Raw genomic sequence first — 24,751 nt, forward strand, 5'->3', positions numbered from 1 at the left:
CACAGCATGCGTCATTAAACAACCTATCTTCGTAGCTCTGTTACGATCACTGGGGTTTCCCCCAGTCCCTCCCCTTGTTATCCAAGATGACAGATAAGAGTTAGAGGTCAGTTTTTCAATTAGGTATCTTGTAACAGAATCAGTGATGAACACCATTTTTGCTGGGTTTTAAGGTTTGGTTCTGTGGTTTTGTTTATAGATCACTTTCACTTGTCTTTAGCTAATTAAAAACTATGAATTGCCTTGTTTGCTGAAACTGGCTGCCATGAAATGTTGAAAATGCCGTAAAAGAAACAGTGACACTGAAGAGGATCTTTTAAAAGTTCCTGCTTTGTGGGGTTCAAGATGGATGTCTGGACTCATGCATTTACAATCCCTTCATCCAAATTCTTACTGAAACAATATTAAAGATAGACAAAAAGAACAGAAGGGAGAATCCATTAATACACTAGTGAATTTGATGACTTTCTGGAAAAAAGAGAGTGATTAAGATTTAATTTACAGGTAAAAGCAGCGCATTTGGTAGCCCCAAAAGCACATAAAAGATGAAGGCAGGGTTGTATAATATATAATGAAATAATTATAGAATAGAATGGAAAATTTATACACCTGGACAGAGGAAAAGTAGTACTATAACTGACCCAGGTTGGGAGAAGAGAAGAGCAGATGAAGTAGAAATATTAGTGTCGTCATTGTTAATCGTAGAGAATGAAAAGATATTGTCTAAAGTTGACTGTGTAAGAACTAGACACTCAAGTGTGTTATATAAAGTGGTAATCAACAGAAGAGCCAATAATAAAAATATATTTAATAAAACTTGGGAATGAAAAGTCATATATATAGCTAAATTCCTCATCTTTCATAGTAAAAAGTCAATTGATAAGATCTATATTTGGTAAATCAAGAAATAAATAATTAGCATATTGTTCTAAATGATCACGATAACTAGCCAACAAAAGAACTAAAAATAGGCCAGCTGCAGTGGCTCATGCCTGTAATCCCAACACTTTGGGAGCCCAAGGCAGGCGGATCACTTGAGGCCAGGAATTCGAGAACAGCCTAGCCAACATGGCGAAACCCTGTCTCTACCAAAAATACAAAAAAATTAGCTGGGCGTGGTGGCACGTGCCTATAGTCCCAGCTATTTGGGAGGCCGAGGCAGGAGAATCACTTGAGCCTGGGAGGCAGAGGTTGAGCTGAGATTGCGCGACTGCACTCCAGCCTGGGCAACAGTGAGACCCTGTCTCAAAAAAAAAAAAAAAAAACACAAAACTAAAAATATAAATTGCTGAAAACTGATAATTTGGGGGGTGATGGGGAATGGAGTCTCACTCTGTCGACCAGGCTAGAGTGCAGTGGCGCCATCTCGGCTCACTGCAACCTCTGACTCCTGGGTTCAAATGATTCTACCGCCTCAGCCTCCTGAGTAGCCAGGATTACAAGCTGAAAATTGATACTTTTTAACTATTTCAGAGAAAAACTTTCACGTGTATACCAAAAAGTAGGGACAATGATGTTCATTGCAGCTCCATGTTGTAATAATGAAGAATTGGAAATATCTAAATGTTTATTGTACAGAAATAAATTATCCCACATTCATAGTATACAGCAGTTTAAAGAAGCAAAATGAAGATATATTTACTGACATGGAAAGATATTCAAAATGTATTGTTAAGTCAAAAAAGCAAGACGCTAGATAACAAATGTGGTATACCATTTCTGTAAAATAAAAACCAAAACATGCATACTTATAAAGATCATAGAGATCTGGGAGAAAACCAACCAGTGTTAACAATGGCGGTTACCTCTGAGAAGGGCAATGTAATTGGAGTGATGGTCTAGAGGGACTCAAGTTTATCTGTATGCTGTATGGTTTGAAATTTTTACAATCATATTCATGCATGATTTGTGTAACCTAAAACTTATAATCCATAAGTGGATACCACTGGGGCAGAGAAGTGGATGCCACACAGGACACAGTCTTTTCATTTAATGCCATTCTATGACATGGCAGCTTCTTTTTTTTAACTGCGTATATGTATTACTTTAAAATAATACTTTTAAGCAACCTCAACAAAAATCAATGTTTTCTCTCCTTCAGTTACAAAAAAACTTCACAGAACAGTGTTTCTGCAGGTAGTTCTGTAAGCCCAAAAGTTGCCCTCCCACCAGCCCCATAAATGATGGTTATTTATGACTACTTCATGACAGAGACGTGTACAGCTATTTACCATTTCTGCTGGGAGGATGGATGTTCACATTCATATGAGACAAAAACAAATCAAGATTCAACTAGACGGGCTGCTGTGGGCTTGGGAATTAGAAGAGCAAAAATAAAAATAAAAAACAAACCCAGCAACCTACTCCAGTAAATCACTTCTCCTTTCTGTCTTGTTCTTAAGAAAGAATTTAACAACCTCTTCGGGGTTGCAGACATTTTTATATACTCGTCACTGAGTTTTAAAAAGCATGAACAAAGTATTTGGCTGAACTGGTCTCTGGACTGAAAGCCAAATTGCAATAATGGTGTATCTCTTTGTCCAGGGTTCACTATTACAGTGTGTATATGTCATTTCAACAATGGCTCCTCTCTTCTTTCTTATCTTTTTGAGCTCTCTTTCAGAAAGCTCCAAAATTTTATCAGCCCTTATAATAGGTTTCACTTCTTAAGACCAAGTATCACTTGAACATGATGGGGATGAGAAAATATTTCCGTTCTTCTTCAAATTCTGACCTTCTGACTACCTCCTTCCTTGAACATCCCACCATTTTCATCATTCTGAGCCTTGAGGAGTGGGCTGAGTTGAACCTTCCTCTTCTATCACTTGTCTTTTAGGTATGAGTCACCGAGAGAAAACCTAGGATCTTTCTAAACCAAGTGCCACAGATTTTGGTTCAGATGGTAATGTTGAGTACCTTTTGTATTACCTATAAAAGAATTAACATTGGGAGGCCGAGACGGGCGGATCACGAGGTCAGGAGATCAAGGCCATCCTGGCTAACACGGTGAAACCCCCTCTCTACTAAAAAAATACAAAAAACTAGCCGGGCGAGGTGGCGGGCGCCTGTAGTCCCAGCTACTCGGGAGGCTGAGGCAGGAGAATGGCGTGAACCCGGGAGGCGGAGCTTGCAGTGAGCGGAGATCCGGCCACTGCACTCCAGCCTGGGCGACACAGCGAGACTCCGTCTCAAAAAAAAAAAAAAAAAGAATTAACATTAATTAGTTGCAATTTAATAATAGACTTTTTTCACAAATAAATAAAAATAGTATTTAATCCTTTCAACATCACTGTAAGGCTGAGTATTTGATTTGTCTGTTTATTTATTTATTTATTGTTAGAGCAAAGGTCTGCATTATGTTGCCCAGGCTGGACTCCTGGGCTCAAGCAATCCTCCTGCCTCAGCCTCCTGAGTATCTGGGACTACAGGCACTCCACACAGCACCCAGTTTAGGCTGGCTATTATTATTACCATTTTAAAGAAGGGAAAGTCAAGGTGAGAAGGGTTAGGAACTTCACCCTTGAAGATGTGTTACAGCAAACTGCTCTCCCTTCCAAGCCTTTAACACAGCTCTCTTGGTCCAGTTATCTAACTGGAGGTCTTTATTAAAATGCCTCCTGGGCCTGCTTTTATAAAAGCACCTTTATGCAGTTTAGTAAACTTCCAAGTATTTTAATGGGAAAATCTCTTAATGAATCCCTTTGAAGCTGCCAACACCTTTCAGACATATTTGCAGTGACACCATGAGTTTCTTTTTAACCTGTTGAAACAAAGTACCCAATGTTTGATGTTAGGCTCTGAATCCTAACCCATCTTCTACCTGGGGCAGTACATTCAGGGCAGTGAACTGCTACTTGCATTGGGAGTTATACCTGATGTAAATGACGAGTTGATGGGTGCAGCACGCCAACATGGCACAAGTATACATATGTAACAAACCTGCATGTTATCCACATGTACCCTAGAACTTAAAGTATAATAAAAAAAAAAAAGAAAAGGATCCACGTATGTGTTGTCCACATTATCACCCTCCCTCTGAAGCCACTTGTTTTCTTTTAGCTGATGTTTGTTGCATCACTCCTGGGCTTTAAGATACTCAAGAGGGGACAGTCAAGTCTCCCCACTCAGAACCAAGTAGGTGAAAGAAAGAATATAAAGGTCAAAACAATAACAACAAAATAGAAACATCACAGGGTCACTCCTATCCCACTTCATGTCAGCTGGAGCCCAGGCCCTGACATTACCCTACTACCCCACATACTTAGACCAAACTAAGAAAGGCTCAAAGTCTGGAGTTTTGTGCATCACACCAAGCCTTCATTTACTCCACTAATTTTTCCATCTGCACCTTCCCCCATTAACCAGGCAGTACTGCTTCTATGTGATCTAGGCTTCTTCCCCAAGCCCTTTCCCTCTTCTTCCCAAGTGTGATCTAGGCTTGTTCCCCAAGCCCTTTCTCTCCTCTTCCCAAGTGGAGCCATTCTCACTCTCTGCTTCATTCCCGTTGCTCCAAAATGTCTGTGCCTTCTACAGTTAGCTAGCCTGATAAGCCAATCCATGCAAATATATCAAAGGTTTATAGTAGAAACTCCTTTCTCTTCCCATATAAACTACACATAGTTCCTTCAAGACTAAACATACCCAAAACTTAAAAGAAATAGTATAAATATGTAAAATGCCCCCTGCCTTATTTTGTAAGTAATTATCATGAAAATCTTTCCCCATCAATCCATTTTCTGCAGCATCCTTTTTAATGTTTCAAAATTCACTTATACTTCCCTGTCTTCCCACTGTTGAGCATTTAGGTTTTCTCCAGTTGTTGGACATATTGAACATTTTACACCTAACTCTGTACACACAAAGCATGATTTCTATATTATAAGGAACACAGCCTTGGTGAATAGGGAGGAGGCCCCTAGAAGGCCTGCTATGCAGTTTTATTTTGTGTGTGTGCCTGAGGTGACCTTTCTTTTAACAGTATCTGCTCACCTTGGCTTACAGTCATAGTTGGGGACTGACTTGGAGAAAGGGCTTGGGGGCTGATGAACCTTGATATTTGTGTCTAAAAATTCACTTTTATTGTATATAGTTCTTTTTATCAGCTTCAATAAAAGCTGGTGAAATCAAGCCAAAATTCTCATGGCCAATCCATGAGAATTCTGTCTGGGCAATTAAAAAGGCAATTAAGTTCCTACAGTACATATGGAGTTTGTGGGGCCAGCAGCTGGTCTGAGCCTTGGACTGGCTGCTTTTTCTTCCTTTGCTTCTCAGCCCTTTTCTTCTGAGTTACAGAAGGTTAACAGAGGCATTAATTGTCCTCTCTTCCAACATTATGTTGGAATACAGGCGTAATGATGATGATGGTGATGATGATGAGGGGGACAGTGATGATGATGATGTCAGCAATGATAATAGAACTTCAGTCATATGTCACTTAATGTTGGGGATACATTCTCAGCAATGCATGGTTAGGTGTCATTTCATCATTGTGTGAACATCATAGAGTGTACCTATACAAACGCAGATTGTCCAAACACATATAATTCACATATTTCTGAGATTAGGGGGTTTACTTACCCAGAAAAAGCAAAGCTTGAATACACTGGGGAGTCTCTACTCCTAAGAACAAAGGGCTGACATTTGGGAAATTTGACTTTGTTGTTACAGAAAAGTGCACCATCAGCCAACTAGGAGTATTAAAAAGAGCTAAACGAAAGGTGAAGAAGGGGGCATAAAATGATTTTTTTTTTTTAAAAAAAGTGCTCACCAGGAGCAGGATTTTGATAGCTCTGGACTCAGGGAAGAATCTGGGGGGGATATTGGTCCTATGTATGTACTGGACTTGCTGCTCGTGCCTGTAAAGAATGAAAACCATGGAGCCACTGGCATGATTCCCAAACATAAAACATCTGGGAACAGCAGCTATGTGGCATGGAGTGACTCTCTGCTTTTGTCAGGACGAACAGGAGAGTAGTATCCTAAATCTTTTGTCTTTGTGATGTTTCTGTTACTCAATTTGCCAGTCACATACATAGGAAAAAAGATATTTACCAGAATTTACAGGATCCACCACAGGAATATGGAGCAACCAATGTACTTAGGGGCTTTTACTTTCAACTCTGCCCACCTGGAGTTCCTGGGACTGATTGTGATTCCTTGGAAGACACTCAGAAGCAGGTGGTGCCAGTGGAAACGCCCCTACCTACTCTGTGAACATAGAAAAGAAGTTTGCATCTGAGATCACTCAGGGAAGGTTTCCACTCCAAAGCTGTTATTGTCTGCCAAACTCTTTGAGAGGGTTAAGAATAAAGAGTTGACTACAGTCACGTGCTTGATAATCAACTCTGTAGACCTTAACCTGAGCCCAGTGAAGTAAAGGAAGAGATAACGGTAAAGAAAACAGAAATTCCCCAGGATTCGAAGCACAGCCTGTGATAAGAAGATCCTTCCTATTGCCAGATCTTTGGCAGCCATTCTGTCAGTTCCCACAGACTGATATTTATCATCCGAGCCAGAGGACCCGCAGGGGAACGTGAGTGAGGCATGTGCTACACTTAAAATGTCAACTAAAATCCGGTATTGCTCACTGACCATTAGTTTCACACTTAGAAATATTAGCTGAAGTTTTTTCTGTTATTAACATGTTTCCAATATATGAATGTGTACCATTTAAAGTGTACTTACAATGTATTCATTGCTTATATGAAGAGTAGGCGTGGGGTAACGTTTTTACTCTTCACAAATCTGTGAGGCAGCCGCTGCCATTATAACAATAAGAACTTAAGCACAGAGAGCGTAAGTGATTGGTCTGAAATCAGACAGTGACCAAGGGGTACAGTGGGGATTTGATCCTGTCTGAGTGAGGACAGACCTAGATGGTATGATATAGCCATTTCTCCTAGGCTACAAACCTGTACAGCGTATTACTGTACTGAATACCATAGGCAACGGTAACACAATGGTAAATATTTTTGTATCTAAACATAGAAAAGGTATGGTAACAATTATTTATAAAAAGCTTTTTTAAATGGCACACCTGTATAGGGCACTTACCAGGAATGGAGCTTGCAGGCTGGAATTTGCTCTGGGTGAGTTAGTGAGTGAGGGTGAGTGAATGGGAAAGCCTGGAACATACTGTACATTACTGTAGACTTTATAAACATTGTACATTTAGGCTACACTAAATTGATTTTTAAATTTTTTTCAATAATAAATTAACCTTAGCTTACTGTAACATTTTTACCTTAGAAACTTAAAAAAATGTATCTCTCTTTTTTGCAATAACATTTAGCTCAAAACACACATATACGGCTGTACAAAAAATATTTTCTTTCTTTATATCCTTATTTTATAATCTTTGTTCTAATGTCTTTTTTTTTTTTTTTTTTGAGATGGAGTCTCACTCTGTTGCCCAGGCTGGAGTGCAGTGGTGCAATCTCGGCTCACTGCAAGCTCCACCTTCCGGGTTCCCGCCATTCTTCTGCCTCAGCCTCCGGAGTAGCTGGGACTACAGGCACTCGCCACCACGCCAGGCTAATTTTTTTTGTATTTTTAGTAGAGACGGGGTTTCACCGTGTCAGCCAGGATGGTCTCGATCTCCTGACCTCTTGATCTGCCTGCCTCGGCCTCCCAAAGTGTTGGGATTATAGGCGTGAGCCACCGCGCCTGACCGCTTTGTTCTAATTTTTAAATTTTTTATTTTTGTTTTTTACTTTTTAAACTTTGTTTTTTTAAAAAAAAAAAAAAAAACTAAGACACAAGCAACACACATTAGTCTAGGCCTACACAGCAATTTCACTGTCTTCCTCCTTCACATCTTGTCCCCCTGGCAGGTCTTCAGGGGCAGTAACACACATGGAGCTGCTGTCTCCTGTGATAACAATGCCTTCTTCTAGAGTATCTCCTGAAGAACTTGCCTGAGGCTGTTTTACAGCTAACTTTTTTTAAAAAATAGGAGTATACTCTAATAGTAAAAAATATATAGTATAGTAAATATATAAACCAGTAGCCTAGTTAATTATCATTATCAAGTATTATGTACTGTACAGAATTGTATGTGCTATACTTTTATACAGCTGGCATGGCAGTAGGTTTGTTTATGCCAGCATCATCACAAACACATGAGTAATGTGTTGCACTAGATGTTACAACGGCTACAATGTTGCTAGATGATAAGAAGTTGTCAGCTCAATTATAATCCTATGGGACCATCCTCATATATGGGGTTCATTGTTGACCAAAATATCATTGCATGGCACATAACTGTATTCAATGAATAAGCAGTGACTCTGGCTAAAGTGTTCCTTCTACTGGCAAAATCTTCTAGTCTGAAAACAATACTACAGAGCAGAAGAACAGGGTAATCAGAACTGAAGTCTTCTCATCCCAGAAGAAATACGGGGACTCAGTGATCACTCTGTCTCCTTACAATGTGATCCAGTTCTGTGTCCATCCTGCTGTTCCTATTTTCATGAAGGGCAGACTTTACAGGCCTTCGACAATTTAAAAGCAGACACTTGAGGATTAAACTGGAATTGAGGCAAAGATTCATAAATCTCCTTCTAGCCACAAGAAGGTTGGAGACTTTGCCTCCAAAAACCTGGGGACAGGGACTGATGCACTATCCATCACCTTGATGTGTTCAACATTCAGTTACAGAGAGGAGCTCAATTTTAATAGAATGCCAAGGGAAGAGCCTAGTGGACTATCAGGTATTGATTTAAGGTATTACAAAAAGTGTGTATATTCTGTGTCAGAAAGATAGAGGATCTTTTCTTGTGACCAGAATTAGAGATCTTTCCAGCAAAAGACGTCTGAAGGGCAACTGTATACTACACTAGAGGCAATTGCCAGGTTCTCAGATATTCTTACCACATCATCTTCCATTTTTTATTGTGGTTCTCTCATAAAACTTTGGGCTGTACTGTAAAATGTGAATTGCTTTTATTAAAAGTCCACTTTCATTTAATGAGGCAGGAACATATGATATGAATGGGAGGCAATCTGGGGAGTATAATCTGGGAAGACTATGATTCCCTTGTTGTATGATTTCAGGGACACCAAAAAGATTCCACCATGTCTCCCATTAAATGTACCTATTCCTTCATTAAATAACTTTCTTCCCTTTGAGTTCAAGGTCTTGCTGTCTTCCAAAGTCCCCAGTTATGATGGAATTACATAATCAGCTAACATTTTAAAAGGGATGCATTTTATTATATGTTCATTTTATTTTATATTTTTAAAAATTAGTGTAATACTTTTTCTGATGAAATCTTACCTAGAACCCAAATACACAAATGCATAGCAACTCTGAAGGAGGTTGGAGGGCAGGGGTTCACCTACTTGGCTTCCTCTCCAACCTAAGGAAGTCCAGAAAACAATGGTCAATTGTGTGTTTTTAAAACAAAATTCGAATTAAACATTTTCAGGGTCCTTAAGCAACCCTGCAGAACCTTAGGTTCCTCAACATACAGTGGGGATAATTAAAAAGTGGACAACTAGGTATTATGTGCCTCTCACTGTAATGCTCTAGAAATGGCATGGACCTTTACCATCTGTGAAGTACCCCCACAAAATAACAACACACATCTAATCAAGCCTCTGCTTCTAAATTATCTCTTTACAGGAAGTAAGAGGATAGAAAAACTAGTTAAATTACACCACAAATAACATGAGTAAACAGCCAAGTGGGGAATGAGGGAAATTCTATAGGACAAATGACCTGGTTCTTTCAGTAAATAAATAGCATGAGAAAGGAGAGGAGTCAGGAAAACTATTAGATTTTAAAAGGCAGCAATAACAAAAAGACAAACAACCCAGTTTAGAAATGGACAAAGGACTTGAATGGACATTTCTGCAAATAAGATATATAAATGGCCAAGTAGCACATGAAAGATGCCCAGCATCATTACTCATTAGGGAAATGCACATCAAAACCACAAGGAGGTACCACTTCACACCACTCCACACAGTATGATTCCTATGCTCAAAAATACAGAAAATAACAGGTGCTGGCAAGGATGTGGAGACATTTGGAACCCTCATACATTGCTGATGGGAATGTAAAATGGTACCACCTCTGTGGAAAACAGTTTGGTGGCTCCTCAAACAGCTAAACAAGGTTACCATATGACCCAGCAATTCCACTTTTGGGTATATAACCAAAATAATTGAAAACTGGTATTCAAACAAATACATGTATATGCATGTTATAGCAGCACTGTTCACCATAGCCAAAAGATGGAAACAGCCCAAATGTCCACTGATATGGTTTGACTGTGTCCCCACTCAAATCTCATCTTGAATTGTAGTTTCCATAATTTCCACATGTCCTGGGAAGGACCAAGTGGAGATAATTGAATCATGAGGGCCATTTCCCTCATCCTGTTCTCATGATAGTGACAGTTCTCACGAGAGCTGATGGTTTTATAAGGGACTTCCCCCTTCACTGGGCACTCATTCTTCTTCTCTCTGTTGCCATGTGAAGAAGAGCGTGTTTTCTTCCCCTTCTGCCATGATTGTAAGTTTCCTGTGGCCTCCCCAGTCATGCAGAACTGTGAGTCAATTAAACCTCTTTCCTTTATAAATTACACCCTTATAGCAGTGTGAGAATGGACTAATACATCCATCAACAAATTAATGTATTAAGTGTGGTATATATATACAATGAAATATTCAGCCATAAAAAGGAATGAAGTACTGATACATGCTACAATATTGATGAACTTCAAAAGCATGCTAAGGGAAAAAAGCCAGACAAAAAGACGTGTATTTTATAATTCTATTTTATGAAATATTCAGAATAGGTGAATCCATAGAAACAAAAAGCAGATTGATGGTTGCCAGGAGCTGGTGGGAGGGGAGAATGAAAAGCAACTGCTTAATGAATAGGGCTTTGGGTTTCCTTTTGGTGTGAGGAAAATGTTTTGGAACTAGAAATAAGTGGTACTTGTACAACTTTGTGGGTATACTAAATGCCACTGAATTGTTCTCCTTAAAATGGCTAATTTTGACTGGGTGCGGTGGCTCACACCTGTATCCCAGCATTTTGGGAGGCCAAGGTGGATGGATCACCTGATGTCAGGAGTTCAAGACCGGCCTGATCAACATGGTGAAACCCTGTATCTACTAAAAATACAAAATTAGCCAGGCGTGGTGGCACACACCTGTAGTCCCAGTTACTATGAAGGCTGAGGTGGGGGAATCACTTGAACCCAGGAGGCAGAAGTTGCAGTGAGTTGAGATTGCACCATTGTATGCCAGCCTGGGCAACAAGAGCAAAACTTTGTCTCAAAAATAAATAAATAAATAGGCTAATTTTATGTTATGTAAATTTTACTCAATAAAATAGGTAAGTTCATGATTGATAGATTAAAAAAAAAAAAACTTGAGAAATATATCAACCAAGTGCAATAGACCTACCCCTTGTTTTGTTTGAGTCAAAGCAATTATAAAAATACATTTCTGAGGTAGCTGGAGAAACTTGAACATGAATTGAACGTTAGATGATATTATGGAATTATTGTTAATTTGTTTGTGTGCTAATGGCATAGAGATTGTGTTTTTTTAAAAATTCCTTCTCAGAGATTCAATGGTGTCTAGGATGTGTTTTAAAATACTCAAAAGGAAGAGTTCAAAGGGGGAATAGTTGAAACAAGTTTGGCAAATTTTGGGCAATTGATGAGGGTAAGTAATATGGACATAGGCATGATTGCTACTTTTGTGTACATTTGAAATTTTCCATAATAAAACACTTTTTAATACGGTTTAAGAACCATAGATTTATTTGATGCCATTTATAGTCCTTTGATATATGTGCTGGGAGGTTTTTGGAAAACATGGGAAGAAAGAGGTAGGGAGAAGGAAATGTAACAGGTGGAAAAGGGGAATAATGGGAAGGAATATTAAAACAGTAGAAAACTACGTTCTCTAGGACTTTGCTAGGGGTATGTCCTTCAAGAGGAAAGAGAATACTGCACTTCCTCAGCTGCAAACCTCAGCGCACCCTGACTGCTTTCAGTGGCTGCAGTCACAGGCGACCTGGATGATGTGTAGGAGATCTTCAGTGTGTCTCTTCCCAGGGCAGAAGAAACAGCATTCCCATCACTATTACCATCAATGTTTACTGGGAATCATCCACGCACGAAATACTGTGGTTATCAGCAGCCCTAAGTTGAACCACAGCCTTAGACAGTGTTCTGCCAACAGCTAGTGATTGCATCCAAGTGGCCCTTACTGAACTTGGCCTGGAGACAGAAGGGATCTGACACACCACAGCTCCTTCTTGATTCTGTGAAGTCACAACAGATCTTAGCAGTGTTGAGTGCTAAGGGTCAGGGGCCCTGGACTCTAGTTCTGTCACTGCCACCTACTAGCTGTGTGCACCTGTGCAAGTCTCTAGTTGCCCACTCTCAGTATCTCATTTGTAGAATGAGAGTTTTGATGGTTTATCTTGTCCCTTCTATCCCTGCAAAGCATTCACTCCATTCATTCATTCATTCATTGCATGTACATTTATTCTATAAATAACCTTAATATGTCCACTGTTAGCAAAGCACTCTAAGGCTTTGTTAAACACATAATTGCTAGAAAGTTTTCCCTGAGCAGAACTCTCTAATGGTCTCTTGACTCCAAGAGTTGAGAGTTAATTACTCAAGGCTTCTCCTCTAAATGGGAAAACTATAACAAGTACCTTTCTTAATCCTTAGCATACGTGCCTCACAGTGTAGCCCTAATATTAAAGAAGGGAAATAGCTTTATTTTGCAATCATTGAAGGGTAAGGAGTTCTCCTGAATTTCTTTTCCTCTTATTTAAAAAAACCCTGAAATTTTTCTATATAGAAGAAAACGTCTGATAACATTTTTCTGTACATCTTTCCAGATATCATTTATAATGGTTATGTAGTATGCCTGTGTATGAATGCACTATAACTAACTTAACAATTCTTTCCATAGTTAGTTCCCTACTGTAAAAATACTGGGATGGACATCCTTGGACATACATCTTTATTTGTTCAAGAAATTCCTACAAATGAAATTTCTGAATCAAAGGAAATGCACATTTGAAGTTTTGATAAAACAGTTTAAGTGCCCTCCAGAAAGATCACAGCAATCTGTACTCCCACTAGCACTATATGAAAATGTCCGTCACTGCATTCTTCCTTCCCAGCATAAGCATTGGCGTTTATTTCAGTCTTTGCCAATCAATCCTTCCTGACATTTTACAGGATCTCCTATAATGCTGTGTTTGCATTTCTATACCTGAGAGGTGCTCTACCACCATTTCAGTATTTCCAGAGGTAGCAGCTTCTTTTTCCTTTTTTTTTTTTTTTGGTAGCAACATGGTCTTGCTATGTTGCCACAGGCTAGTCTCAAACTCCTGGCTTCAAGCAATCCTTCCACCTCAGCCTCCCAAAGTGCTGGGATTACAAACATGAGATGCCATGACAAGCCCCTTCCCCCATTTCTGAGGGGACGGGAACCTATCACTATAAGCCTGTGCCTCCTAGCTGTCAGAGCAGCTGTTGGGAGGACACAGCCAGCCACAGCTGCTCCCTCTCTTCATCCTACTGCTGTAGGAAGCTGGCCTTCCAATTAAATACTGCATTTCCAGCTTTAGCAGGTATTCATTCAAATTCTCTTTTTAATCCCAAGCAACTAAAGTTAATTCATCACTGCTCCTGGTTTTGGCTATGTAAAATAGTCTTTCCGCACCTTAATTCTGTAATTAACACTTGATTTTTCGGTATAATTTGACTTGACTAGTGATAAAGGAGATTGAGAGAGGGATAGAGGAGATTCTGTTTGATTTGGATTCCTTTCCATTATGATTTCCTGGTAGCTGCCTGACATATAGTTAGACAAACACAGAGGAAACACCACACCATAGGTAACTCCATTTTTCAGTCTTAAAAGATTCAATTGGATTAATAATTGTTAGCAATGATTTATCATACTGGTAGGGAACTATTTCCAACAAATTAAGTACCTAACTGATTTTTTTTTTTTTTTTTTTGGCCAATCTTTCCTCCCCCACCTTCCTCCTCATGACATAACAGTCCTAAGGTTATGAAAACATATGGAGACAGGTTATGAGAACCAATAAGGTTCAGAACATACTGTCTGCCAGCCTAAGCTGCCTTTGTGATTGTGTACAAATTCCTGTTTCTGTTTTCTCTGCAGAGAACAGGCTCTTACATATTGGTCTCGGTACATTGTGAGACCAGCCCTATCTCTGGGGTCTCTCACCCTCAGCCCAAGTCTCTCTCAAATAAACTACTGGTGAAGGTAGTGTTTCTAGCCAATGCACTGATAGAAGAAATTAGAGTGTTTTATTCCCTCTGAAGAGGACAAGATGTGAAAGGCAAGCTTTTTAGAAGGGTCACAGAGGGCTATGGATTTTCGCTGGTCGTAAATCAAGCTGTTGATAAAAAGCAATGAGCTTTCCCGGAAGGTGCGATTTGAAGTAGGCCTGACCTAGGACATGGTGAACATACAGCGCATTAAATAAGAGGCGACGATCACCTGGGCTACAGCCGAGTGGCTCCAATAATTTTTTTTAAGTTTTATGTTGAAGACACCAGGGAGTACTTTAAAATTACAATCTTTTGGAGAAAGCCCTTCATTTGCCATGCACCAGGGGAAGCTGCTAGAATCTGTGGCCAACAGAGGACTCACCTCCTCCTGCTTTGCTTTGAATTCACACCTTCTCTTCCCCAGAAAGAAAGATCCAGTTGGTTTAGGGCAGTGTTATTCAACTTTTTTTAAGACACGCCTTATTCAGATAAATATGAAAATCTCATACACATACCCCCACAGAGATTCTGATGGCCTCTACACATACTCAGCTTAGAAATCACTACCTTCTAGCTGAGTTCAGTGGCTCATGCCTATAATCCCAGTACTTTGGGAGGCAGAGGCAGGTGGATCACATAAGGTCAGGAGTTCAAGAGCAGCCTGGCCAACACAGTGAAACCCCATTTCTACTAAAAATACAAACATTAGCTGGGCATGATGGCAGGCACCTGTAATTCTAGCTACTCGGGAGGTTGAAGCCTAAGAATCACTTGAACCTGGGAGGCAGACGTTGCAGTGAGCCAAGATCATGCCACTGCATTCTAGCCTGGGCAACAGAGCGAGACTCTGACTCAAAAACAACAAAAATCACTACCTTCTGCATCCCCCACCAGCTGAAAGATTCTATTTAGCTTTATTTGCAGTTGTTTTATCATGAAAATAATAAGGGTGGCCAGGTGCGGTGGCTCATGCCTGTAATCTCAGCACTTTGGGAGGCCGAAGCGGGCAGATCACCTGAGGTCAGGAGTTCTAGACCAGCCTGGTCAGCATGGCAAAACCCCGTCTCTACTAAGAAATACAAAAATTAGCTCGGTGTGGTGGTGTACACCTGTAATCCCAGCTACTCAGGAGGCTAAGGCACGGGAATCACTTGAACCCAGGAGGTGGAGGTTGTAGTGAGCCAAGATCACACCACTGCACTCTAGCCTGGGTGACAGAGTGAGACTCCGCCTCAAAAAAAAAAAAAAAAAAAAAAAAACCAGAGAGAAAAAAGAAAAAGGGATTGTTTTTATTTGCCAAATAAATGTTTCCAAATATTGAAAATGATTTTTCAAACTGTATGTTTCTTCCAAGGGTGAATAACGGCCATCCCAGTAGATCAAGAAATACCATATTCCTGACATTCACCAATCTAGACCCCTTTTCCTGCCCTCCTCCTGTGCACCATTCTTGTATTTAAGATCCTGGTCATTTATGCTTTAGTATGAATCTGTCACTCTGTTGCTTCTCTGTAAATACGTAAACAGAAAGCTTTATCCCTGATTAGAAGTGAAAGACTTCTGCTTGCGAAAATAGATATTCAAGGTGGAAGACTGGACTCCCAGAATTTCCAAATCTGACAGAACCCAGAACCCACCCACACCTACTGAATCAACTTCTCCAGAGATGTGGCCTGGGAATCTTTATTATTGCAAATTTTTCCAGGTAACTCTGATGCACATCCAGGTTTTTTCTTTATTTTTATTTTTTTATTTTATTTTTCCATAAGTTATTGGGGTACAGGTGGTATTTGGTTACATGAGTAAGTTCTTTAGTGGTGATTCGTGAGCTTTTGGTGCACCCATCACCCGAGCAGTATACACTGCACTGTATTTGTAGTGTTTTATTCCTTGCCCCTCTCCCACTCTTCCCCCCAAGTCCCCAAAGTCCGTTGTGTCATTCTTATGCTTTTGTGTCCTCATAGCTTAGCTCCCACATATCAGTAAGAACATACAATGTTTGGTTTTCCTTTCCTGAGTTTCTTTGCTTCGAATAATAGTCTGCCATCTCATCCAGGTCACTGCAAATGCTGTAATTCATCCCTGTTTATGGGTGAGTAGTATTCCTTCATATATACATGTATATATGTATATACATACATACCACAGTTTCTTTTTTATTGTTATACTTTAATTATAATATTAAATTATAAATAATTATACTTTAGAGTACATGTGCACAGCGTGCAAGTTTCTTACATAGGTGTACATGCGCCATATTGGTTTGCTGCACCCATCAACTCATCATTTACATTAGGTATTTCTCCTAATGCTATCCCTCCCCCAGTCCCGTACTCCCCAACAGGCCTTGGTGTGTGATGTTCCCCACCCTGTCTCCAAGTGTTCTCATTGTTCAAGTCCCACCTATGAGTGAGAACATGCAGGGTTTGGTTTTCTGTCCTTGTGATAGTTTGCTGAGAATGATGGTTTCCAGCTTCATCCATGTCCCTGCAAAGGACATTAACTCATCCGTTTTTATGGCTGCAAAGTATTCCATGGTGTATATGTGCCACGTTTTCTTAATCTAGTCTATCATTGATGGACATTTGGGTTGGTTCCAAGTCTTTGCTATTGTGAATAGTGCTGCAATAAACATACATGTGCACGTGTCTTTATAGTAGCATGATTTATAATCCTTTGGGTATATACGCAGTAATGGGATTCCTGGGTCAAATGGTATTTCTGGTTCTAGATCCTTGAGGAATCGCCACACTGTCTTCCACAATGGTCGAACTAATTTACACTCCCACCAACAGCGTAAACACCTTCCTATTTCTCCACATCCTCTCCAGCATCTCTCGTTTCCTGACTTTTTAATGATCCCCATTCTAACTGGTGTGAGATGGTATCATTGTGGCTTTGATTTGCATTTCTCTGATGACCATTAATGATGAGCATTTTTTCGTGTGTCTCTTGGTTGCATAAATGTCTACTTTTGAGAAGTATCTGTTCATATCCTTTGCCCACTTTTTGATGGGGTTTTTTTTTTTTTCTTGTAAATTTGTAAAAGTTATTTGTAGAATCTGGATATTAGGTCTTTGTCAGATGGGTAGATTGCAAAAATTTTCTCCCATTCTGTAGATTGCCTGTTCACTCTGATAGTAGTTTCTTTTGCCATGCAGAAGCTCTTCAGTTTAATTAGATCTCATTTGTTCATTTTGGTTTTTGTTGCCATTGCTTTTGGTGATTTAGTCATGGAGTCTTTGCCCATGCCTTGTGTCCTAAATGGTATTGCCTAGGTTTTCTTCTAGGATGTTTATGGTTTTAGGTCTAATATTTAAGTCTTTAATCCATCTTGAATTAATTTTTGTATAAGGTGTAAGGAAGGGATCCAGTTTCAGCTTTCTACATATGGCCAGCCAGTTTTCCCAGCACCATTTATTAAATAGTGAATCCTTTCCCTATTTCTTGTTTTAGTCAGTTTTGTCAAAGATCAGATGTTTGTAGATGTGTGGTATTATTTCTGAGGCCACTGTTTTGTTCCATTGGTCTATATCTCTGTTTTGGTACCAGTACCATGCTGTTTTGGTTACTGTAGCCTTATAGTATAGTTTGAAGTCAGGTAGCATGATGCCTCCAGCTTTGTTCTTTTGCCTTAGGATTGTCTTGGCTATGCAGGCTCTTTTTTGGTTTCACATGAACTTTAAAGTCGTTTTTCCAATTCTGTGAAGAAAGTCATTGGTAGTTTGATGGGGATGGCAATGAATCTATAAATTACCTGGGGCAGTATGGCCACTTTCACAATATTGATTCCTCCTATCCATGAGCATGGAATGTTCTTCCATTTGTTTGTGTCCTCTTTTATTTCGTTGAGCAGTGGTTTATAGTTCTCTGTGAAGAGGTCCTTCACATCCCTTGTAAGTTGGATTCCTAGGTATTTTATTCTCTTTGAAGCAATTGTGAATGGGAGTTCACTCATGATTTGGCTCTCTGTTTGTCTGTTATTGGTGTATAGGAATGCTTGTGATTTTTGCACGTTGATTTTGTATCCTGAGACTTTGCTGAAGTTGCTTATCAGCTTAAGGAGATTTTGGGCTGAGACAATGGGGTTTTCTAACTATACAATCATGTCATCTGCAAACAGGGACAATTTGACTTCCTCTTTTCCTAATTGAATACCCTTTATTTCTTTCTCCTGCCTGATTGCCCTGGCCAGAACTTCCAACACTATGTTGAATAGGAGTGGTGAGAGAGGGCATCCCTGTGTTGTGCCAGTTTTCAAGGGGAATGCTTCCAGTTTTTGCCCATTCAGTATGATATTGACTGTGGGTTTGTCATAAATAGTGTGTATTATTTTGAGATATGTCCCATCAATACCTAATTTATTAAGAGATTTTAGCATGAAGGGCTGTTTAATTTTGTTGAAGGCATTTTCTGCATCTATTGAGATAATCATGTGGTTTTTGTCATTGGTTGTGTTTATGTCATGGGTTACATTTATTGATTTCTGTATGTTGAACCAACCTTGCATCCCAGAGATGAAGCTGACTTGATCTTGGTGGATAAGGTTTTTGATGTGCTGCTGGATTCGGTTTGCCAGTATTTTATTGAGGATTTTTACATCGATGTTCATTAGGGATATTGGTCTAAAATTCTCTTTTTTTGTTGTGTCTTTACCAGGCTTTGGTATCAGGATGATGCTGGTCTCATAAAATGAGTGAGGGAGGATTCCCTCTTTTTCTATTGTTTGGAATAGTTTCAGAGGGAATGGTACCAGCTCCTCTTTGTACCTCTGGTTGAATTTGGCTGTGAATCCATCTGGTCCTGGACATTTTTGGTTGGTAGGCTATTATTGCCTCAATTTCAGAGCCTGTTATTGGTCTATTCAGAGATTCAACTTCTTCCTGGTTTAGTCTTGGGAGGGTGTATGTGTCCAGGAATTTATCCATTTCTTCTAGATTGTCTAGTTTATTTGCATAGAGGTGTTTATAGTATTCTCTGATGGTAGTTTGTATTTCTGTGGGATCAGTAGTGAGATCCCCTTTATCATTTTTTTATTGCATCTATTTGATTCTTCTTTCTTCTTCTTTATTACTCTTGCTAGTGGTCTATCAATTTTGTTGATCTTTTCAAAAAAACAGCTCCTGGATTCATTTATTTTTGGAAGGTTTTTTTGTGTCTCTATCTCCTTCAGTTCTGCTCTGATCTTAGTTATTTCTTGCCTTCTGCTAGCTTTTGAATGTGTTTGCTCTCGCTTCTCTAGTTCTTTTAATTGTGATGTTAAGGTGTCAATTTTAGATCTTTCCTGCTTTCTCTTTGGGCATTAAGTGCTATAAATTTCCCTCTACATGGTGCTTTAAATGTGTCCCAGAGATTCTGGCACGTTGTGTCTTTGTTCTCATTGGTTTCAAAGAACATCTTTATTTCTGCCTTCATTTTGTTATGTACCCAGTAGTCATTCAGGAGCAGATTGTTCAGTTTCCATATAGTAGTGTGGGTTTGAATGAGTTTCTTAATCCTGAGTTCTAATTTGATTGCACTGTGGTCTGAGAGACAATTTGTTAAAATTTATGTTCTTTTACATTTGCTGAGGAGTGCTTTACTTACAATCATGTGGTCAGTTTTAGAGTAAGTACAATGTGGTGCTGAGAAGAATGTATATTCTGTTGATTTGGGGTGGAAAGTTCTGTAGATGTCTATTAGGTCCACTTGGTGCAGAGCTGAGTTTAAGTCCTTGTTCATATCCTTGTTAACCTTCTGTCTCGTTGATCTAATATTGACAGTGGGGTGTTAAAGTCTCCCATTATTATTGTGTGAGAGTCTAAGTCTCTTTGTAGGTCTCTAAGGACTTGCTTTATGAATCTGGTTGCTCCCGTATTGGGTGCACATATATTTAGGATAGTTAGCTCTTCTTGTTGAATTGATCCCTTTACCATTATGTAATGGCCTTCTTTGTCTCTTTTGATCTTTGCTAGTTTAACATCTGTTTTATCAGAGACTAGGATTGCAACCCCTGGTTTTTTTTAGTTTTCCATTTGCTTGGTAGAGCTTCCTCCATCCCTTTATATTGAGCCTATATGTGTCTCTGCACATGAGATGGGTCTCCTGAATACAGCACACTGATGGGTCTTGACTCTTTATCCAATTGGCCAGTCTGTGTCTTTTAACTGGGGCATTAAGCCCATTTATATTTAATGTTAATATTGTTATGTGTGTAGGTCGGGCGCGGTGGCTCAAGCCTGTAATCCCAGCACTTTGGGAGGCCGAGATGGGCAGATCATGAGGTCAGGAGATCAAGACCATCCTGGCTAACATGGTGAAACCCCGTCTCTACTAAAAAATACAAAAAACTAGCTGGGCAAGGTGGCAGGTGCCCGTAGTCCCAGCTACTCAGGAGGCTGAGGCAGGAGAATGGCGTACACCCGGGAGGTGGAGCTTGCAGTGAGCTGAGATCCAGCCACTGCACTCCAGCCTGGGTGACAGAGCAAGACTCCATCTCAAAAAAAAAAAAAAAAAAAAAAAAAAAATATTGTTATGTGTGAATTTGATCCGTCATTATGATGTTCATTTGTTATTTTGCCCATTAATTGAGGCAGTTCCTTCCTAGCTTCAATGGTCTTTACAATTTGGCATGTTTTTGCAGTGGCAGGTACCAGTTGTTCCTTTCCATGTTTAATGCTTCCTGCAGGAGTTCTTGTAAGGCAGGCCTGGTGGTGACAAAATCTCTCAGCATTTGCTTGTCTGTAAAGGATTTTATTTCTTCTTCACTTATGAAGCTTAGTTTGGCTGGATATGAAATTCTGGGTTGAAAATTCTTTTCTTTTAAAATATCGAATATTGGCCCCCACTCTCTTCTGGTTTGTAGAGTTTCTGCTGAGAGATCCGCTGTTAGTCTGATGGGCTTCTCTTTGTGGGTAACCTGACCTTTCTCTCTGACTGCCCTTAACATTTTTTCCTTCATTTCAACTTTGGTGAATCTGACAGTTGTGTATCTTGGAGTTGCTCTTCTCAAGGAGTATCTTTGTGGTGTTCTCTGTATTTCCTGAATTTGAATGTTGGCCTGCCTTACTAGGTTGGGGAAGTTCTCCTGGATAATATCCTGAAGAGTGTTTTCCAACTTGGTTCCATTCTCCCTGTCACTTTCAGGTACACCAATCAAACGTAGATTTGGTCTTTTCACATAGTCCCATATTTCTTGGAGGTTTGTTCATTTCTTTATACTCTTTTTTCTTGAATCTTGTTTTCTCATTTAATTCATTAATTTGATCTTCAGTCAGTGAAGTGGAAAGATATCCTTTCTTCCACTTGATCAAATCAATTACTGAAGCTCGTGCATGTGTCATGAAGTTCTCATGCCGTAGTTTTCAGCTCCATCAGGTCATTTAAGGTCTTCTCTACACTGTATTCTAGTTAGCCATTCGTCTACCCTTTTTTCAATGTTTTTAGCTTCCTTGTGATAGGTTAGAACATGCTCCTTTAACTCAGAGAAGTTTGTTATTACCAACCTTCTGAAGCCTACTTCTGCCAACTCGTCAAAGTCATTCTCCATCCAGCTTTGTTCCATTGCTGGCGAGGAGCTGCAATACTTTGGAGGAGAAGAGGCACTCTGGTTTTTAGAATTATCAGCTTTTCTGCTATGGTTTCTCCCCATCTTTGTGGTTTTATCTACCTTTGGTCTTTGATGTTGGTGACCTACAGATGGGGTTTTGGTGTGGGTGTCCTTTTTGTTGATGCTGATGCTATTGCTTTCTGTTTGTTAGTTTTCCTTCTAACAGTCATGTCCCTCAGCTTCATATCTGTTGGAGTTTGCTGGAGGTCCACTCCAGAGCCTGTTTGCCTGGGCATCACCAGCGGAGTTGCAGAACAGCAAAGATTGCAGAATAGCAAATATTGCTGCCTAATCCTTCCTCTGGAAGCTTCATTCCCAGAGAGACACCCACCTGTATGAGGTGTCTGTCGGCCCCTATTGGAAGGTGCCTCCCAGTTAGGCTACAGGGGGGTCAGGGACCCACTGAGGAGGCAGTCTGTCCGTTCTCAGAGCTCAAACGCCATGCTGGGAGAACCACTGCTCTCTTCAGAGCTGTTAGACAGGAACCTTTAAGTCTGCAGAAGTTTCTGCTGCCTTTTGTTCAGCTATGCCCTGCCCACAGAGGCGGAGTCTATAGAGGCAGTAGGCCTTGCTGATATGTGGTGGGCTCTGCCCATTTCAAGCTCCCCAGCTACTTTGTTTACCTACTCAAGCCTCAGCAATGGTAGATGCCCCTCCCCCCACCAGGCTGCAGCCTCGCAGATCAATCTCAGACTGCTGCACTAGCAGTGAGCAAGACTGTGGGCGTGGGACCTGCCAAGCCAGGCATAGGAGAGAATCTCCTGGTCTGCCAGTTGCTAAGACCATGGGAAAAGCTTAGTATTTGGGCGGAAGTGTCCCGTTTTTCCAGGTACAGTCTGTCATGGCTTCCCTTGGCTAGGAAAGGGAAATCCCCCAACCCCTTGTGCTTCCTCGGTGAGGCAACACCCTGCCCTGCTTTGGCTTGCCCTCCATGGGCTGCACCCAGTGTCCAACTAGTCCCAATGAGATGAACCAGGTACCTCAGTTGGAAATGTAGAAATCACCCATCTTCTGCATTGATCATGCTGGGAGCTGCAGACCGGAGCTGTTCCTATTTGGCCATCTTGGAACAGACCCCTATGCCACAGTTTCTTTATCCACTCTTTGATTGATGGGCATTTGGGTTGGTTCCACAATTTTGCAATTGTGAATTGTGCTATAAACATGCATGTGCAAGTATCTTTTTCAAATAACGATTTCTTTTCTTCTGGGTAGAAACCCAGTAGTGAGATTGCTGGATCAAGTGGTAGTTCTACTTTTAGTTCTTTAAGGAATCTCCACACTGTTTTCCATAGTGGCTGCACTAGTTCACATTCCCACCAGCAGTGTATAAGTGTTCCCTGATCACCACATCCATGGCAACATCTACTGTTTTTTTTATTTTTTGATTATGGCCATTCTTGCAGGTGTAAGGTAGTATTGCATTGTGGTTTTGATTTGCATTTCCCTGATCATTAGTGATGTTGAGCATTTTTTCATATGTTTGTTGGCCGTTTGTATATCTTCTTTTGAGAATTGTCTATTCATGTCCTTAGCCCACTTTTTGATGGGATTGTTTGTTTTTTCTTATTGTTTTGAGTTTGTTGTAGATTCTGGGATATTAGTCCTTTGTCAAGTGTATAGATTATGAAGATTTTCTCCAACTCAGTGGATTGTCTGTTTACTCTGCTTTTTTGTTCCTTTTGCCATGCCAAAGCTCTTTAGTTTAATTAGGTTCCAGCTATTTATCTATGTTGTTATTGCATTTGCTCTTGGGCTCTTGATCATGAAATCCTTGCCTAAGCCAATGGCTAAAAGGATTTTTCCAATGTTATCTTCTAGAATTGTTATGGTTTCAGGTCTTAGGTTTAAGTCCTTAATCCATCTTGAGTTGATTTATAAGGTGAGAGATGAGGATCTGGTTTCATTTTCCTACTGTGGCTAGCCAGTTATCTCAGCATCATTTGTTGAAAAGGGTGTCCTTTCCCCACTTTATGTTTTTGTTTGCTTTGTCGAAGATCAGTTGGCTATAAATATTTGGGTTTATTTCTGGTTTCTCTCTTCTGTTCCATTGGTCTATGTGGCTATTTTTATACCAGTACCACACTGTTTTGGTGACTATGGCCTTATAGTATAGTTTGAAATCAGGTAGTGTGATGCCTCCAGCTTTGTTATTTTTCTTAGTCTTGCTTTGGCTATGTGAGCTCTTTTTTTGTTCCATACGAATTTTAGAATTGTTTTTTCTAACTGTGTGAAGAATGATGGTGGTATTTTGATGGGGATAGTGTTGAATTTGTAGATTGCTTTTAGCAGTATGGACATTTGCACAATATTAATTCTACTTATCCATGAGCATGGAATGTGTTTCCATTTGTTTGTGTCATCTATAATTTCTTTCAGCAGTGTTTTGTAGTTTTCCTTGTAAAAGTCTTTCAACTCCTTTTTAGGTATATCCCTAAGTTGTTTGTTTGTTTGTTTAACCTATTGTAAAAGGGTTGAGTTCTTTATTTGATTCTCTGCTTGGTTGCTGTTGGCATATAAAAGAGCTACTGATTTGTGTACATTAACCTGGTATCCTGAAACTTTGCTGAATTCTTTTATCAGTTCTAGGAGCTTTCGGGAGGAGCCCTTAGGGTTTTCGCCAGGTAAACAATCATATTGTCAGCAAAGAGGGATAATTTGACTTTCTCTTTACCGATTTGGATACCTTTTATTTCTTTCTCTTGTCTGACTGCTCTGGCTAGGACTTCCAGTACTATGCTGAAGAGGAGTGGTGAGAGTGGGCATCCTTGTCTTGTTCTCATTCTCAGGAAATGCTTTCAACTTTTCCCCATTCAGTATTATGTTGACTGTGGGTTTGTCACAGATGGCTTTTATTACATTAAGGTAT

This window comes from Papio anubis, unplaced genomic scaffold, assembly GCF_008728515.1.
Source record: "Papio anubis isolate 15944 unplaced genomic scaffold, Panubis1.0 scaffold210, whole genome shotgun sequence".
Classification (NCBI taxonomy): Eukaryota; Metazoa; Chordata; class Mammalia; order Primates; family Cercopithecidae; genus Papio; species Papio anubis.